The sequence below is a fragment of the Protopterus annectens genome, chromosome 14.part0 (assembly GCF_019279795.1).
Source record: "Protopterus annectens isolate FY-2018-M chromosome 14.part0, PAN1.0, whole genome shotgun sequence".
In the NCBI taxonomy this organism is placed as follows: Eukaryota; Metazoa; Chordata; order Ceratodontiformes; family Protopteridae; genus Protopterus; species Protopterus annectens.
Genome location: NC_056748.1, coordinates 556,881,666 through 556,901,409, shown reverse-complemented (window position 1 = coordinate 556,901,409; position 19,744 = coordinate 556,881,666). Strand labels below are relative to the sequence as shown.

Here is a 19,744-nt window from a genome sequence, read left to right as displayed (position 1 = left end):
CAGTTTGGACTTCTCAAGGGCAAGTCATGCTTACTCAACCTGCTGGATTTTTTTGAAAAGGTCACCAAAGCAATGGATGAAAGCAAAACAGTGCACACAATGTACATCAACCTAGCCAAATATTTTGACACGATTCCCAACTCAGGCATAGTACAAAAGCAAAATAAACTGTGAATAAACTCTGTGACCTGATGGCTTGCCAACCGACTCACATATCTGAGGCAGATAATCAAAACAGGGGAAGTTACCTCCTCAAAGACACCAGTCACCAGTGGAGTACCCCAGGGTTGTGTGCTGGGACCTCACCTGTTTGCCATCTACTTTTCTGATGTAAAAGATAATACCAAAGGGCTCTGGCTGACAACGTTTGCAGATGACTGTAAACGAGGAGCGATCATTTGAATTTCTGACGTAAAAGATAATACCAAAGGGCTCTGGCTGACAACGTTTGCAGATGACTGTAAACGAGGAGCGATCATTTGAATTTCTGACGTAAAAGATAATACCAAAGGGCTCTGGCTGACAACGTTTCAAGATGACTGTAAGCGAGGAGCGATCATTTGAATCCCTATATGATTTAGCCATGCTGCCGGAAGGTTTGTCTGAAATAAATAACTTGTATCAACATCATGATCTGAAACTACAGTAAATGCCAAAAAATAAATTATTGTATTCTTTGGAAAGTCATGTACCCCAGGGAACTAACACAGTGACAATATCAACCTAGGAATTGACCCAGTTGTTTGGGATTTAGGGACTTATGTGGACAGTGAGTTAAATTTTGACCAAAATGTGTCTATTGTTGTAAGAAGGTCTTTCTATATTATGCAGCTTATAAACAAAGGATTGTGTCTTGATTTAGGGATGCCATTATTCCCCTTTCCTCAGTCTTCATTAGGCCAGTCATTGAATATAATGCCCATGTTTGGCATGCATCCATCCAGAAACATGCAGTAACTGGTATGCCCATAGAGATACCTTACTAAGAGGATAGGAGGGATAAAGAACATGTTATGCATGGACCAGCTGAAAACCCTGTTTGGTATCCTACAGACAGCTAAGAGGTGACCTGTGTCTGGCATACAAGGTATACTCTGACCCATGACCCATTATTGATAGGTTTATTGCACATCAGCAAGTCAAATGGCATTGGAAATACTTGGTCTAGTGATCAAAACCTCTTTTGAAACATCAATAGAATGGTTTGGAGGGACAGGGATATTTCGTAGAGGATACTGCTAATGTGGAACAGACTCATCATCTATATAAAACAAAGTTCATCCCTGTCCATTTTCAAGTACAACTTAGATCTGCAGATGGAAAACAGAAAATATGTCCCAGGACTGCACCAGTACATCTAACAGACAGAAGCAGCTCCTAAATGCTTTGTGCCATTCATGGATCCCCTCAGATTATCTATGGTATGATCCCAGTTATTCTCATAGTTTCATAGGTTCATAGATTAGTACTAGGCTAACTGCCCTTGTGAGCCATTTTAAGCCTAGCCAATTATCCCCTGTGAGACTCAAACCCTGTACCTTGCGTTTGTAAGGCAAACACATTAACCATTAGGCCACCCTCTCAACCCTCATTAAGGATAATACATAATTGTTGATGATGGGATGGGTAAAGCCAATCTACAACCCAGTGAGATAGGTTAATTTGGGCACAGAAAGGGAAATTGGCTAGGTTTAAAATGGCCCACAAAGGCAGCTAGCCTAATACTTATCTATAAACCTTTGTATCTATTAAGGGGACACCACAGGAGCATGGCTGACTTGCATCATACATTTGACATTGTGAATGTAAGTTCATTTAGAAGTTTAAGTATTATATTGATTCAGAAATGCCTTGCAGACTGCAACTGCAAAAACAAATTTTGTTAACACAGAGACTTGCAGAACAGGAAAGGTACAAAAACTACAGTGTCACTGTTATTGAGGATTATGATCGGGTCTCCGATCATAATCATGTTATTATGTGTGAAACATGGATATCAAGATATTTACATTGTGGGTTGTGATAGGAGATCTGATCATAGTTCTGTATAGTGCTTAAAGCTTTACATGCTGTGTCTACTACCAGTTACAGCAAAAATACTGTAGGAAAGCAAATGGTTTCAGTGGCTTTTGAAGTTAGTAAAATACTATAGTATTGTGAAGCAGAGAGCTGGCAAAAATGAAGTGTCCCTTTATGGCTTCAAAAGCTGCTGGACACTTCATTCTGCAAAACATTTGGTTTATAATTGTGCCAGAATAAAGTTCTAACAGTTTTTAAAATCTATCTTTTGCCATTGTTGTGTGTCAGCTGTCAATCTCTAGTGCCCTTTGCAAACCCGAGCGCTGTTAAAACTGGGTGTCATTTTAGATAAACATTTAACAAGATTATCTTTTTTCTCAGTTTTGAAGTTCAGTCATAGTGCTCCATGTACAACAGTTGTATCAATATGACACAGACCATGCACCAAAACCAATAATGACTTTCTCATAATGGAACTTACCTCAAAAATTTCAAATCCAGCTATATCCAGGACACCAATAAAGTACTGTCTTTGTTGTTTAGTATCCAATTGCTGATTGATACGATAAACCATCCAAAAAAACATTTTCTCATAGACTGATTTAGCGAGGGCTCCCACAGAATTGTGGACCTAAAAATGATGAGAAACCCTTAAAATTAGTAAAGAAAATAAAAGCCAGCTTACATCAATGAAATTACTATATGCATTGTATATTGCATTCTTTATGGCTACGTATGGTATACAGAACATACCTGTTCCACTGTCTGGCCTTTGGTTACAAATTCATGTCCAACCTTCACTCTTGGATAGCACAAGGCTTTGAGTAAATCAGATGAGTTTAGGCCCATCAGGTAAGCAACTTTGTCAGCCACTGGAAAAAAAAATCATTATCTTGTTAAAAACATTCAAATCACTGATTTAAATGTTATTTATTAATGATCAACATGTCCAAATAGATCATATGACACCATTTTAGCCAACAAAATGCTGAATCTATCTAAAATTTCACATATTCAATACTTTTGCAGATTCCTGCATATGTTGTTTGTGTGAGCTTGTGTGTGTGTGTGTGTGTGTGTGTGTGTGTGTGTGTGTGTGTGTGTGTGTGTGTTTGTGTGTCTGTGTGTGTGTGTGTGTGTGTGTGTGTGTGTGTGTGTGTGTGTGTGTGTGTGTGTGTGTGTGTGTGTGTGTGTGTGTGTGATATATAATGACCTTCTTCCATTTCTTCTAACTAGCAGCAGTCAAAAATAGCATGGATGGTATGGTATTCATATTTTTTAAAGTCATTCTGGTTTCACCTGTTAGAAGGTTATAAGAAAATATTCTCTTTGATGCAGCAGGCTGAAACAAAGACATGATGAAATATTGAAAAAGAACATGGACACATCTCAGTAGCATGGGAATAACAGCAAACATAGAAGCTACTAAAACATTTTCAAACAGCCATTGACAACAAATCATGCCTCTCAAGTGTACCTTATTATGAGGAATGCTCCTCATTTGGGGTCTGAAAAAGCCTATGTTCCATGAAGTTCCACGTTGAATGAGTCTGTCACACATTCAGACTTAGACATTTTTAATTGAAATTTATGACAAACAGTACTGAATCATATTAGGTCATCAAAATAACTTTTTAAATTTGTAAGGTAGCACATTTTAACCATCCTGTGAGCTTCCTAGTTGAAGTTTTTACTAAGCTGTTAGTAGGTGTTCCACATTTTGCCCGTTTGTTCCTTATGAGAGGTAGTGTTCCTCATTTTGAAGTTGGAAGGTTGAAAGCTATACAACAAATTCCTAACTGCCAGCAAAACTAATACAAAATAATTTCTTAATTGCATTAATTCATATAGAAAAATATTGATAGACTGGTCAACTACTTATTAACAATAACTTAAAAACTAAGAATAACAAAACATATGACAGTGTGCCTAGAGAGGAGTTGTGGTATTGTATGAGGATGTCAGGAGTGTCAGAAAAGTATGTAAGAGTGGTACAGGATATGTACGAGGGTAGTGTGACAGCGGTGAGGTCTGCGGTGGGAGTGACGGATGTGTTTAAGGTGGAGGTGGGGTTACATCAAGGATCAGCTCTGAGCCCTTTCTTATTTGCAATGGTGATGGACAGGTTGACAGACGAGATCAGACAGGAGTCCCCATGGACTATGATGTTTGCAGATGACATTATGATCTGTAGTGAGAGTAGGGAACAGGTGGAGGAGACCCTGGAGAGATGGAGATATGCTCTAGAGAGAAGAGGAATGAAGGTCAGCAGGACTAAGACAAAATATATGTGTGTAAATGAGAGGGAGGATAGAGGAATGGTGAGGATGCAAGGAGTAGAGGTGGCAGAGGTGGATGAGTTTAAATACTTGGGGTCAATAGTTCAGAGTAATGGTGAGTGTGGAAGAGAGGTGAAGAAGAGAGTACAGGCAGGGTGGAGTGGGTGGAGAAGAGTGTCAGGAGTGATTTGTGACAGACGAGTACCTGTAAGAGTAAAAGAAAAGGTCTACAAGAAGGTAGTGAGGCCAGCTATGTTATATGGGTTGGAGACAGTGGCATTGACAAAAAGGCAGGAGTTTGAGCTGGATGTGGCAGAATTAAAGATGTTAAGATTTGCACTGGGTGTGATGAGCGTGGACAGGATTAGGAATAAGTATATTAGATGGTCAGCCCAGGTTGGAAGGTTTGGAGACAAAGCCAGAGATGCACGATTACGTTGGTTTGGACATGTGCTGAGGAGCGATGCTGAGTATATTGGGGAAAAGATGCTAAGGATGAAGCTACCAGGTAACAGGAAAAGAGGAAGGCCTAAGATAAGGTTTATGGATGTGGTGAGAGAGGACATGCAGGTGGTTGGTGTGATAGAGCAAGATGCAGAGGACAGGAAGAAATGGAAACAGGTGATCTGCTGTGGCGACCCCTAACGGGAACAGCCGAAAGAAGATGATGATGTTTATCCCATTTTGCATAACGCATCAAACCACTAACAGTGTTAGCATTTTTTGTATTCCTAATACAATTGCTACGAGTACAACTGAGGAAAGCTGTCTTCTGATATTTTGTAGTTTCAATAGACTTTTGTTGGTTGGGATTCCTTATTCTTTGGAGATAGTGGTTAAAAGGCATGATCTGTGCTGTGGAGATTATTATGGGGAGTGAGCAAGTTAGTGTTAGAAAGAGGTAATATTCCTGAATTCTACACAGAAGTTCTTTTGGTTATTTTGCTGGTGAAGAAGGGAGTGTTTTCTAGACTGAGCAGTTTAAATACAAGAGAGGACATTAAAAGTCTGGACCTCTGTTTTATACAAAGTCACTTTACTTTTAAGAGTGGTTCAACTGTGCTTTCTGTGATGGAATATGATTATGAATCTGTAGATGCTATTGGATATAGTTTGAAGTGAGGGTTAATTCTTAGTAGATGTTGCTGAGATGACAGAAGACCAGATTCAGAAAGGGCTAACGTGATGGCTTTATTTGTTCAGAGACAGGTCCACCACATTGATTTTATACAGTCAGTAGAATGACAACTTCAAGTCCGTGCTACATGCTAAAGTGGAATTCTGGCAGAATGGCTAATGCTAATTAGCCATGCTGTTTGACCCAGAAATTCTGACAAGAAGACAATTATGCAGCAGAAAGATTCAGAGAATCACTTGACTGTGTAAATTAGCACACCTGACCATGGTAATTAACAACCAAAATGCAGTGTTTTCTCATTATCTGCAATTGAAGAGACTTTGTTATAAGCATGCTTAGGGAAGATGAAGGGGAAAAGTAGTGGGTGGGGGGATTTTACTCTGTGTGTGTGTGTGTGTGTGTGTGTGTGTGTGTGTGTGTGTGTGTGTGTGTGTGTGTGTGTATGTGTGTGTGTATGTGTGTGTGTGTGTGTGTGTGTGTGCGTGTGTGCGTGTGTGTGTATGTATGTGTTTGTGTCTCTGCAGTGGTATAAGTGGTCTGTGATGACGGCCTGTGTATTTGGAGTGCGGGGAGTGAAAGGGAGAGTATGTACTTGAGTCTTTGAGCATAATCAAGTGTAGGGAGGTGTCATATACGTTGTCCATGTACATGCAGGGATGTCTGTGTGTGTGTGCGTGTGTGTGTTTGTGTGTGTGTGTGTGTGTGTGTGTGTATTGGGGGTGTCTGTGCCAACACAATGCATGAGTGACCACAGGTAATTATCAACACAAAGTGCAGTTTAGGACTGGTGATTATTACTCTTGATTCAGAGACATGTCAATAATGAATTCTTCTTCAATGCAGCCAAACATGCCTCTAAATTGGATTTTACACAATTGTGTAAACTGTAGCTTGTGGTGATTGCAATTTACATGAATGTAAAGGATTCCTTCTGAATCCAGGAGCATATTCAAGTTGAGGGAGCAAGACTTAATGTCCTTAAGGGGTCATTTGCATATATCCCATGTGCTTCTATTACAGGAGGTTTAAGGTATCACAAAGCAAAAACTCTAGCTTAGCTATGTTTTTCTTGTCATTTTTATTGAAATGGTTTGTCTGTGTGATCCTTTTACTCTTTGTTTTGGATGTTTGTTGGGCTATTTTGCAGACACCTTAATAGTTATGGACATCAGCTGGGTGTAAAGACCCTAAAGTGCCGTTCTTGCTGTATTTAACGGCTTGTTTGCTCTACTGTTGATCTCATATGCATTATAGTATGCTGTCCAATCAGAAAACATTAAGATACCTCCTAACAACAAAAGGTTTCATAAATTTTAAAATTCTTATTCTTATCTTCTCGTGGTCAGTCATGAGATGTTTAACAGCACAAATTGCTGAATTTAAACTATAATAATTGTATGCTTTGTTGTTGTTTCCTGCTGTGATTTGTGCTTGTGTGCATGTGTCTATGTATGCATTTATTTGTTTTTACATTGCTGTGTGTATGTGTGCAAGTGCCTATGTATATATGTATTTGTTTTTACGTTGCTGTGTGTATGTGTGCATGTGCCTATGTATGTATGTATGTATGTATGTATGTATGTATGTATTTATTTGTTTTGACTTTGGTGTGTGTATGTGTGCATGTGTCTATGTATGTATTTATTTGTTTTTACATTGCTGTGTGTATGTGTGCATGTGTCTATGTATGTATGTATGTATGTATGTATGTATTTGTTTTGACTTTGTTAACTGGGAATGTCTGACTGAGCAAAGCACCTTTTCACAGTGGCTTCGTAAACAAAAGTTCCACATTACATATTTATTTATCCTTTGTTTATCATGTTAGTCCCTATAGGATAGTGGCCTGTCTTCAGGAGAAACCCAAGGTTTTTTTTATCTATTACTAGAGTAAGTTTGGCTGGAGCATCAAAACACTTTTCATTAGGTGCTGTGGAATCTTTTACATTCACCTGAGTTACGACAAGCTCAACCAGATGGGACCTTGATTTAACATCTCATCTGAAGGATGGCACACTCTAGGGTGTAGCACCTCCCTAATACTACACTGCACTCAGGATTATATAACTTAACAGATGATACCACGTTACATACACTATTAGCATATTAAGCTCAGACACATCTACAGAACACAGCATGTACAGCACATATCTCACACATCAGTAGAGCATTCAGGATTAGTTTATAGTGACTGGATATACTCCAACTGCAACATTAGCACATAGACAGCAGATGAGGCATGTGCATATTTAATCCAATCAGATTCACTATACCTGTAAACAGAAGATTATATTGTAAACATTTGATAATTTAGTGATATTTCTTTGTTTTATCTGCATGATGTGTGGAGTTGATTAGTACATGGGCGGTGCTACTGTACTGATAGGTATGATTTCATTGGCATCATACTGACATGTCATAGCAGGAAGCTTGTTTGTTGTTTATATTTCAGTGTACCAATGCACACAACATCGCAGCCTGAGTACATTTTGCTGGATTCAGAATAGAGGAAGAAGGTGAGTTAGCAGATATAAAGAATGGGGTCTTACCCCCACACTGGTGTGACGGGGAGTTTCCTCCATGTAAAAAAAAAAAGTTGTTGTGTTTTTTGTGATCTTGGGAGTGCCTTCATTTTGTACTTATACCCTCCTGAGGAATTACATTTTAATTTAGTGCAACTGAGGGTTAAATAAACAATATATGATTATTCAAAATGGACAATTAATCCATTGATATGTTTTACATAGCAAAAATGGAAATGATGAAATGGTATAGACAATTTATATGATAGTTTCTTTACAGATAATGGAATAAAGTGCAAACATTTAGGGACCTGCAGTAGAGCGAATGTATCATGGTGCTTTATGCTTTGTGATCATGTTGGTGCATCATAAATATTTAATGAAAAACAAGCTTGTCTGCAGTATAAATAAAATAAGTCAAAGGTCAGCACGACATGTTCTCTGTATACATGTCACAATTAGCAGTTAATTATTCCATTATGATTACATTACCTTCTGTCCCATCTGGTTCAGCTTGCTCTTCCCGTGGCTTCTGCTTAAATTTCAGGTTCCCAAAATGCATTACTGCACCTGTCAATTTGTAGATGCTAGCCTTTTCCTCTGCTGTGAAGCCAAGGATGTCGATTGCACTCTGTACAAATGGAAAAATACGTTACAGGTCCTTAAAGGGTTAAAGGGTGATCCAACTACACATTACTACCACGGCAAAAAGACAGTTTGTCATTCATAAACACACATGATCTAGTAACAGTAATAGAATGTTAAAAAGAATGAGAATTTATTGCATGTTAACTGTTAAATGTCCAGGAACAGCAAAGGAATACATACAGCAAAGAATAATCCAGAAAAACTGTATTGCACCTCTGAAACTTAGCATTCATGTTAAACCAGTTTCAATACCTTAAATGCATCTTCATGAGTAACATCCTTCACAATGCATTTGCTGTCTTATATAAACTTCCTTTGACCTCACCAAAACATCATTCCCTAATTAGGTCAATAAGAATCAATGATTTAAATTGATTTAAAGTCAGACTTTTAATTGTCAATAATCATAAAACAGTTTATTTAGCCATGAAACTAAGTTAGTTATATAATATTAATTTTTGAAATGTATCAATTTAAAAAAAATTCCCTCTGAAAATATGTGCACACATTAATGCAGCTTAGCTTTGAAAAAAATGATAAAACATATTGACATCTAGTAGATACTGAAAAAAGTATATTTTGGCTTTATAAACAATCATTTAAACCAGATTTAATCAGGGCACCTAAGTTAAAAATCCATTTCTGTTCTGCAGTTATCAGCTGTGGTTTCCAACCTTTCTGTTTATTTAATAATACTGTCAATCTCTAAAACATATTTATGCAGTTTTATGATGGCTGACATGCCAGTATAGTGCATTTGTCTCTTTACATCTCCATATTTTACTGAGGTGTTCGGAACCCCTATGTTTAAATTTGCATTCGGTTTTCTCTATATAGAAGGCAGAAAATGAACATAGCACTAATATATTATTCCTTCACTTCTACAGTTAACAAACATATTTATTCTATATATACTAGATGAATTTGCTGAAGTGAACTCTTTACTCTTAATGATCACTTTACAGAATGAACAACATCCACGTAACTTAAACCCGTATGATTTCCTGTGGACGTGACTGGTTAAATTCTCAAAAATAGTTACTAATCTCTTTGCCTTCCTAAATGTCAAGTTACATATATTTGGAATCTTCTCAGAGAGGAAGTTGTCAGTTGTTAAAATATGACAATTATTGTTCATTACTTCTCTGATTCAGTTTACATTTGTTCCAGAAGCTGTAATCAAACAATACTTAGGGTGGTTCTTGTCTTGCATTCTAACAGTTCTAAATTGTTTATCATATTTACCTCAACTTTACTCACTATTACTTCCCATAATTTGCACACCTACCTGCAAACCTGCTTGTTAATTCCAGTGACAAGTCATGATATTCCTGTTCCGCAGAACATAACCTTTTCAGTCTCATAAACTGAAACTTGAGTATATTATGGATCATGTGTCTTGGGGTGACAGCTGGTAGCATTCAATAGGACATTTTTACTAAATGGCTTTCTGTATAAATTTTTATACTGACAGTAGCATTCTGTTTTTTAGCAATGGTAATATCCAAACTGGAGTTATGAGGCCTCTCTATCACCATAGAAAACTCTATTCTCAATTTATTTGTAGTCATATATCTTACAAAATCATTTAGTTCTTCTCTATCTCATTTTCAGACTAACTAGCAATCATTCAGGAACCTACACCTCATGTCCATAGACTCCAAGTACAAACTATGTACTGAATCATAAATGAGAGAGAGTTCCATGTAACCCATAAATGAAGTCCTCATTGCAATACGACTGATCTGTAAAAAGCAGTTATTGCTGTAATAAAATACATTTTTGTTAACATATGCTCTGGAATATGAAAAAAAATGCGCTAAGTCCAGATGGATACATATGTTTAAGATTTAGCCAATACGTATTCTAAGGCATCTACCCCCCAATGACATACAGAAGTATCAATGGATATCAAATCAAGAGTGCAAATATACCATTCTTTCTCAAACTGTACTTGTTCCATATCTTGCAAAAACTGTGTAGTGTATGGCAGTCAAGCTTAGACTTGAGTTAGTAATTAAATGTCAAAAAACTCTGATAATGATTCAGTTAAAGTATAAATGCCTGACACAATGGGCCTACCAAGTGGGGCACTGGTATTTTTATGAATTGTAGGTAATAGGTAGAAGTACTAATAGTTGGGTTATTTTATTCTATATCATTCAGTGTTCTCATATAGCAATAACCCAAAGCTGGGTGTGGGTAATGCTGGATTTACCCACGATAAGTTTAAAAAATTGCAGTTAAGCTACTATTTTTGACAACAACTAAAGACCACAAAAACTTTTAACACAATGACTAAAGCAACAGAATGTTAAAAGGATTGTCGCCAAATATAGGGAACTTATAACAAGAAAAATAACCAGAGATGCTGTAGAGGTTTTAGAGATATTCCAGAAATTTTATGGAAATTCGTATAAAGTAGAGAAATATGGAAATCAAGAAAGAGTAGAAATGGAAATATTTATGGAAGACTTAATTATGCCAAGGTTATAGGTAGTCATGGCTCAACATCTAATAGTTAAGGAGGTGATGAGATAAAAACACTGCTGTATAATCAATCTTCATGAAACTCTCCAGGAACAGATGATATTCCTGTGGATGTTTGGAAATTAGGAGTGATAAAGATCTGGGAGATTTTGTTTAATATTATTTTAAAAGGAGGGGAAGCACCAACATCTTGGAAGAAAGCTGTGGTGGCTGTGTTAACTAAAGATGGCAAATAACCTTCAGACCCAGCTTCATATACACCCATTTTAATTTTAAACCATGATTATAAAGTGTGTTTGTCTATAATAGATAAAAGAATGGTGAAGGTGTAGCCAAAATTAATGGATATTCTTCAGAGTGTTTTTTATGGAAGGGGGATAAACATTTCACAGCATTAATAGAAAAATGACGATCCAAAGGGAAGCAGAATATAAGAAAATAACTCTGTTGTTGTTGGGTCTTGATACAGAGAAATTATTTGACAGAGTAAGTTGGGATTGTATTAGTAGGGGATTGGAAGTATTTGAGTCCCATGATTCAATGAGAAGGTTAATTATAAGGATATATGAAACATCAGAGGCAAGAATTAATATAGGACATTTCCTCTCAGATAAGCTGTGTATGAACAGAGGAACCAGGCAGGGGTGTCCTCTTTCCCCTTTATTATATGCATAATATTTAGCGTCATTGACAAGAAAATAAGTAGCTCAGAAATACAAGGACATAGTTGGTATGGTAATCAAGAAAATGTACTTTATTTTCGGATGACATTAACTTATACCTGATAAATCCAGATTGTCTTGTGGAATATTCTTTGACAGTTTCAAGTCTTTTTAGGATATAGAATTAATGAAGATAAAACAAAGGCTACAACCATAAATTATGCACCCACACACAAATTGGTTCAGCAATATCCATATTTACAGGGACATGATAAGATGAAATATTTAGGAGTATGGATTAAAAAGGCTTCTGTTACAGCAGATAAGGATATGTGAGAAAAGACAAAACAAAATATAATACAAAAATGTGAGAAACTGGAAACTCTTATTTACAGATATGGATAGTAAGATGAAAGCATTGATAATGTTTTAGTCTCTTTAGTCTTGCATATAGATCAGGCATACTTTTATCAACCTGAGGAGAAGTTGTGGACAATAACTAATAAATAATTTATCTGGGAGGGAAAGAAGGCAAGAGTTAACTGGGACAATTTGATCCTACCAATATAACTAGGTGGTTTAGTTTTACCTGATTTGAATACATATTTTAGAGCTACATGATTAGGGCTCATATACACAACACAAGCAGAAGGTTATAATTCAAAGTGGAAAGGGATGATGATAAAGCAAGGGGGAAGTTCAAGAAATAGAGAGACAGAGTGGGATTTTGGATGCAGATCCTTAAGGAGAATAACAAAAACCATACAGAATATTTTACTTAGAAAATAGCAGAAAGTATTCAAAAACTAATATGAGAATGGAGAAAGGAGATTTTGCTAATAGGGACGACTGTGTGTAGGGGTACAGAAAATAGACAAGAGGGGGCTGGAATTTACTGGAGAAACATGGCAAAGAAACTGAGATACTGGCAGCAAGTAACTCAAGCAGGAAAGGTAACAGAGTGGGATGAGGCCAAAAAGCCATTTGGACTGCAGGCTAGAGACTGCCTCCCTACCAGTTCTTGATCTCAGAATACAGGCAAAGAGAAAGGGATAGGGGGATTTTAAGTGAAAGACCTGCTCTGGTAGAGATATTAGTTGAATCTAGAACAGAAGAATGTGTTAAAAAATTTAAAAATATAGGGATAATTCATAGGGCATATAAATATTGCATGATAACTATAAGAATCAATCAGAAGAGGTTAGGAAAGATTGGGAGAGAGACTGGGAGAGCAATTTACAAGAAAACAATGGGAGAGCATATGTATTGCTCCCAAATATGCAACCAAGTCCAGAAGGTTTAGGATCTTTGCTTAGAAAGATTTGCAAAGGTATTTTATACCCCAAGCAGACTTAAAAAAAATGGAGAAGAGTTACCTTGCAATATATGTTTTGGGAATATAATGAGTTTGGCAGATTTTAAAAAAATGCCTACAGATTACTCCATCAGAAATATTAGGTGAGCAAATGGCTGTAAGTATCGAAATGTTTCTTTTGAGTTGGGATACAGGATCTGAATTGTTTATACATAGTATTATTTTATTTTTATTTTATTTGCTTTTGTTGACTGGAAAAGAACACTGGGCTGAAATTAGCCCATTTTCAGTGAAGGCCCGGGGAGAAAAGCTCCATAACAGAACACAAGATAATAGAAATATATTAAGCAAGCATATCTAAAATATAGCTAAGTTACAAAAAGTGTATCAAACAGGAGAATAACTTGGAACATTGTACAATTAGATGGCTAGTAGTTAAGAAATAAGCTTTGATTTTTGACAGGGTATTAGTATATAAGGAGTTAACAGAGAATACAGATAAGCCATAGACATATACAATAATATAATGCATTTTAAACAGATGGATTATTCAGAGTACCTTATATGGTATACATAAGCAAGACTAGGTAACTACAATAATTTTCATATGCCAATTGAGACAAAATATGGTATAGCTAGATTTCCAAGGCTGACATATTAAGACGGGAGACAAAGAGGAGTATTGGGTTTGAGGTTATTGAGGAGTTGGAGATGGTACATGGGCAGAGTCATTGAGAAGAGAGATATTGATGTAAAGACTTTTTGAATAAAGGGGAACTATTAATGGTTTGAAGATGAGATGGAAGAGCATTCCACAGTTTGGCTACAGTGAAAGAGTAGAGACAATGACCTACAGGGAGTTTTAGTCTATTTACTTGGATGAGAGATTGATTTTCAGATCTGAGATGCCGGTTTGGTTGATAGAGAGTTAGAAGGGGGGTGAGGGCTGGGCATTCCAAAAGTTTGTATATAAATTTGTGTGCTGTAGATAGTTGTATATATGTAAAGTGTTGTGGTAGTTCAAGCCAGTTCAAGGATTGTAAAAAGTGCTAGTGATAGGAAGAATATTTTGCAGAGGTGACAAACGTAGCAATTTTGTTGTAACAGGTATGCATCCTACTTTTTAAGCAGGACTGGATGTTTGTAAGAATGGGGGCACCTTAGAGGAGAGGGTAGGAGAAATGTTCAGGCAAGTATTTTTCTAGTTGAGTAGTTTAAAAAGTGTTCATGTCTGTAAAGGGTACCAAGTTTTTGGTGTGTTTTTTTAATATTATTATGGATGTGTTGGTTGAAAGTTAAGTTATCATCTACAGTAACAATAAGTGACTTGGTATGGGAGACTACCTCTATGGGGGTTTTGTTAGAGGAGTAGATACGTTTGATTTGTTAAGAGTGGTGGGTTTTTTGGGTGTAAAGATCAGGAGTTTGGTTTTGTTGGGGTAAGGGCAAGGTGGTTATTGGTCATCCAATTTTCCATAGTGGAGAAAGCATTCTGGATTAGGCTCAGAAGTTCTGTTTCTGAGGTTCCGGAGCAGATAATATTGGAATTATGCATATTGTACTACAGAGCCATGAGTGACAGTAGAATGAAAATTGTTAATGGAAAGACAGAAAAAATGGATCACAAGACAGATCCTTGGGAAACTCCAGTGACAGTAGCAAGAAAAGATGAGAGGGAGTTTAGCCATTTGGTAGAGTGTTGTCTGTTTGTGAGATAGTTTGTAAACCAGTCAAGATTGGAAATGGACATGCCTAGTTGTGAGAGCTTAGAAAGGAAGAGAGAATGGGAGATAGTGTCAAAGGCCTTTGAGAGACTGGAGAATTGTGTAGAGACAAGTTTACCATCATTATGATTGAGGTTGACAGTGTTCAAAAAGGATAGAAGAGCAGTTATAGTGCTGTGACCAGGTCAAAAGCCATACTGAGTGGTGACTAGCAGTTGGATTTGGAGTAGAAAGTTCATAAGTTGAGTATTAATGCATTTTCCATTATTTTAGAGATGGGGGATGCATAACAAAAAGAAGAAAAACATGACAAACAGGAAGTGCGATGCCCAGCAAGATAAAAACTCTCTCACTCTCATTAGTCTAAAAAGCAACTAAGGGAGCTAAACAAGTATACCAAAACCAAATTTGAGGTAAAATTAGACTCCAGACAGAGGGCAATTGCAAGGTGTTCTTAGCTACGTCCACAACCTCAAAGGTAGTATACAACATTGTGTCAAATTAACTTTAAATGTAACCACCTCTACCGAGCCAGAAAATATAGCAAGTCTACTAGCTGACAAATTTAGCTCCATTTTACCCCCCTTTTCCCAAGATGGCCCTCAGGAAAGACCTTCAAACATAACTCCCCCAGTATAAGTACAGAACAGGTCCTGAATGATTTCTCAAAGGCAAAGAACACTGCATCTGTAGGTCCCAATAATATCCTAGGATGCCTCCTTAATAGCATAAAACATGACCTCTCAGGACTAATAAAATCACTCTTTAACTGTAGCCTTAAGACAGGCTTCATGCCAAGAGAACGGAGGGGTGAGCCATCTATGGACCTAGGGAACTACAAACCCATACGTTTGACTAGTCTCAGATTCAAACCCATGGAAAGAACTATGACGGAAATGATAGACAACGACATAAGAAACCTTCAGACACTGGATTTCACCCAGTTTACTTTCATCAAGGGCAAGTCATACCTTGTCCACCTGATAAAGCAAAGCATTCAACACAATACCCCAATCAGGTATTGTAGACAAACTCATGAAATTAGGTATAAACTTTTATTTCATCCACTGGATAACAAGTTGGATCACAGAAAGGATGCAAGAAGTCAGGATAGGGAGTCTACCTTCACAAAGAGGCCAGTCACTAGTAGAGTCCCTCAAGGCTTGGTGCTGAGACTGCTCTTCTGAAGTCAAGGCTAATGTCAAGGGGCTCTGGCTGAGAAAATTTGCAGACAAGTGCAAACTAGGTGCAGTTATAGAATCCCCCATAGGCACTAATACCCTCCAAGAAGGCCTGACACAAACTAATAACTAAGAGCAACAGTTTAAAACTCAATACCAAGAAATGCATAATAGTATCCTTTGGGAAGACAGCTACCCCTGGAAAATACCACACTGATAATACACCCCTAGAAGCTGACCTAGTGGTCATCTACAGTTTGGCTACAGTGAAAGAGTAGAGACAATGACCTACAGGGAGTTTTAGTCTATTTACTTGGATGAGAGATTGATTTTCAGATCTGAGATGCCGGTTTGGTTGATAGAGAGTTAGAAGGGGGGTGAGGGCTGGGCATTCCAAAAGTTTGTATATAAATTTGTTATGCATCCCCCAAGGTGTTCTTAGCTACGTCCACAACCTCAAAGGTAATATACAACATTGTGTCAAATTAACTTTAAATGTAACCACCTCTACCGAGCCAGAAAATATAGCAAGTCTACTAGCTGACAAATTTAGCTCCATTTTACCCCCCTTTTCCCAAGATGGCCCTCAGGGGAAAGCCCCTCAAACATAACTCCCCCAACTATAATTAGAGAACAGGTCCTGAATGATTTCTCAAAGGCATCATGTGTCTATAACAGTAAAGAACTCATTCTATGTTGCACAACTTATAATCAAGGATATGGCACCTAGGTCGATGGATGTCATTACTCCTCAGGACTTGACCCTCTTTATACCCATTATTGAGTACAATGCCCTCTTCAGTAAGTACCTGACAGGGCATATGTAAACACTGGAATGTTCATAGAGGTTCCTCACAAGAATACTGAGTGTAAAATAATGTGTCCAACATGAACTCCTTCAAAGCCCTTTCCCTGTTCTCAGTCTCCTCCAGACTGCTGAAAGGTGATCTATGCCTTGCCTAAAAAGCATCCTCTAATCCCAGTCTGATGGACCTTTTGCCCATTCACAAAACAAATAAGATCAGAATTACCCAAACTAGAGACGTAAATCTTGTCTGCAACATAAATAGGACATGTTGGAAGGACAGGTATGTGTCTCAGAGACTACCCCTTCTCTGGAACATGCTTCCTGTCCATGCGAAGCAGAGTTCTTCCCTAATCCAATTCAAGTATAATTTGGGACAGTGGCTCAAGAATCAGAAAGCTATCCCTAGTCTGACAAGTATGTCTCTAGTAGAGAGATACAGCTTGTAAATGCTTGACCACCTATACCCAGACCTACATACACCTCTTAAAATAACCATGAGGTATCAGAATCTGTCAGATGCATATAGAAAGCATGGCAAGACTTAAATAGGCTACCCAGGGTCACTGCCTAGTAATCAGCTATGAACCATTAAACCTATAATTATAATAGGCACACCAAACTAATGGAGACACCAAACTGGACAAACTTAGGCAAGAGCATCGGCAGAAGGTTTTTGTTAAATGCATGTTTGAAGTGCTATAGCATGCAGGCAGGTGTGCTTACATTAATGTTGCTTTAAGTATTGCAGTATGGAGTGGTTTCCTTCCACATCTGACAATCTCATAATATTTACTGCTGCACAATTACAGGCAAGGGCAACTGTCCACTTACAAAAACATTTTTTTCTTCTTGAATGTACATGTGCTTCAGGTTCAAAAAGTATTATAAAAACTCACGTGCTTTCATATAGTATAAAACAGCATGAAAATATATATCTGAGAGTATCAATATAACCAGAATGTTGTGAATCCTTGTATAAAAAAAGCAGAATTTTGGTTTATATGTGAAGGTACATCTCAGAGATGCAAAAACATGAAATGATAACAGAACAGGCTACTACTTAACAGTTGGCATCTTCTCACAGCATATGGTTGCTCTTTTCCTATATATATATATATATATATATATATATATATATATATATATATATATATATATATATATATACACAATTGCACAAAGTAAAAGAATGCATGGATTATGTGCATATGAATGGATCTCGACTCTTAATACCCTCAGAATCTAGTAATTATGGGAACAGCAAACCATAGAATTTTTAACATGCACAAAAATATATCTGTCTCAGTAAAACAATTTGCATACATCTACCCTTCTGTTCTATGCTGCCTTGTGCTGCTTTCTCAAACAGAACAGCAGAGAAATCATACCTGTAAGAGTCAAGCACAGCATATCCTACCAAGGTACCAGCTTTAACTGCCCACTACTGCAGACATATACAATACAATTTGTTCTGCATGTAAAAGCAAATCATAACACTTAGATCATTAAATATCTAGACAATAATTTGTAATATCATTCAACATGGAATTTGGAGCTTCATAATTCTTAAAAGCCATTGTTGTCTACAACAGACAAAATATGTTAGAGCTACTGAACTTACATCTGTAGCCATCAATTCCTCTTTGTCATCAATGCTGGGCACTGTAATCTCACCCTGGCTGACATATGGAAAGTCATAGGGGTTAGTTGTAATCAGAAGAAGCTCTGAAAAAAATGTTTTTGAGATGAAATAGATGTAAATGGCTAGTTGTTTTTCAAGATTAGAAATTAAAACAATAGAAAAATAATAATTAGGCAAAAAACAGTTGCTCACTGCATTGACTTTTAATAGGTTTGAACTTACCTATCAGCTCTGGCTTTTGATTACTCGTAATCTGATAGAAGATGTGGTAACTTCTTTCAGCAGACAGCTGGAAAGTTACTCTTGATTTTTCTAAAAGGTCTAAGAAAAAACATTTGCAAATGAATATTGCTAATCTTTTCAATGGAATAATACAGAAATAATAACAAAAGGTGTTTTATGTTACAACTTACAGGCTTCAATATCTGCAGATGCCAGCTTTCCTGTTCCTCCAAAGTGGATGCGAATAAATTTACCCTTAAGGAGATTAAATTGTAATAGTATGAACTAGAAATTATTATGTTGTAAATAGCCTATTAATACTGCTAACTAGGAAATAAACTATAATTCAAAATTAACTAGACTACAAATTCCACTAATAGCTCTATTGTAGAATTCTATTAGGCTTGTAAGCTGAATCTATGAATAAAATTTGACTTCAAAATCATAATTTTGAACGTGCACAGACAGAAATCACCCTCAATAAATTAATTTTAATACAACTACCTTTCTGTAGTTTTTTTTTTTTGTTTTACAGTCAAAATCCAAACTGTACCACCTTCTTGAGAAAATCCCAGTACTTCAACATTTAATTCAGCCCCACATTCCCTCTAGAGCCTTAAGATCTAGTAACCAGAACCTCATAACTATCATCCAACATAGAAATGATGCCGGTAAATCCCTCTTTGCCAGCATCATTGCTAAAACCTGGAACACACTACCAAGCCAAATAACTTCTACCACATCCTTTATTCATTTCCAAAACTCCTGAAAACCCACTATTTAAGTGACTGGCTATGTTCATGTCACTCACCAGGCTAACCCAAACTAAGAGAATGTTTTTGTGTATAGCTAAGTATAAACAGTTCCCCCGAAAGCTTGTGAACCTGTTGATATTTACTTGACAAAACTTATATCTGTAAAAATAATACAAATGCTGTTTTAAGTTATTATGTACCACAATGATTGTCTACTATAAGAATTGTTAATCTCTAACACATTCTGTTTGTTTGCTATAAGTATGCTCTATTTTTTTCTCTTCTCTCATGTACTGTATTGTATTGTGGAGCTTTTCTCCTTGGGCCTCCACTGAAAAT

The 19,744-nt window shown here is 36.9% G+C and overlaps 1 pseudogene; it reads right to left on the bottom strand.

The window, feature by feature from the left end:
- The window catches only part of LOC122789099, a 146,850-nt pseudogene that overhangs the window by 86,900 nt on the left and 40,206 nt on the right, over positions 1 to 19,744 (bottom strand).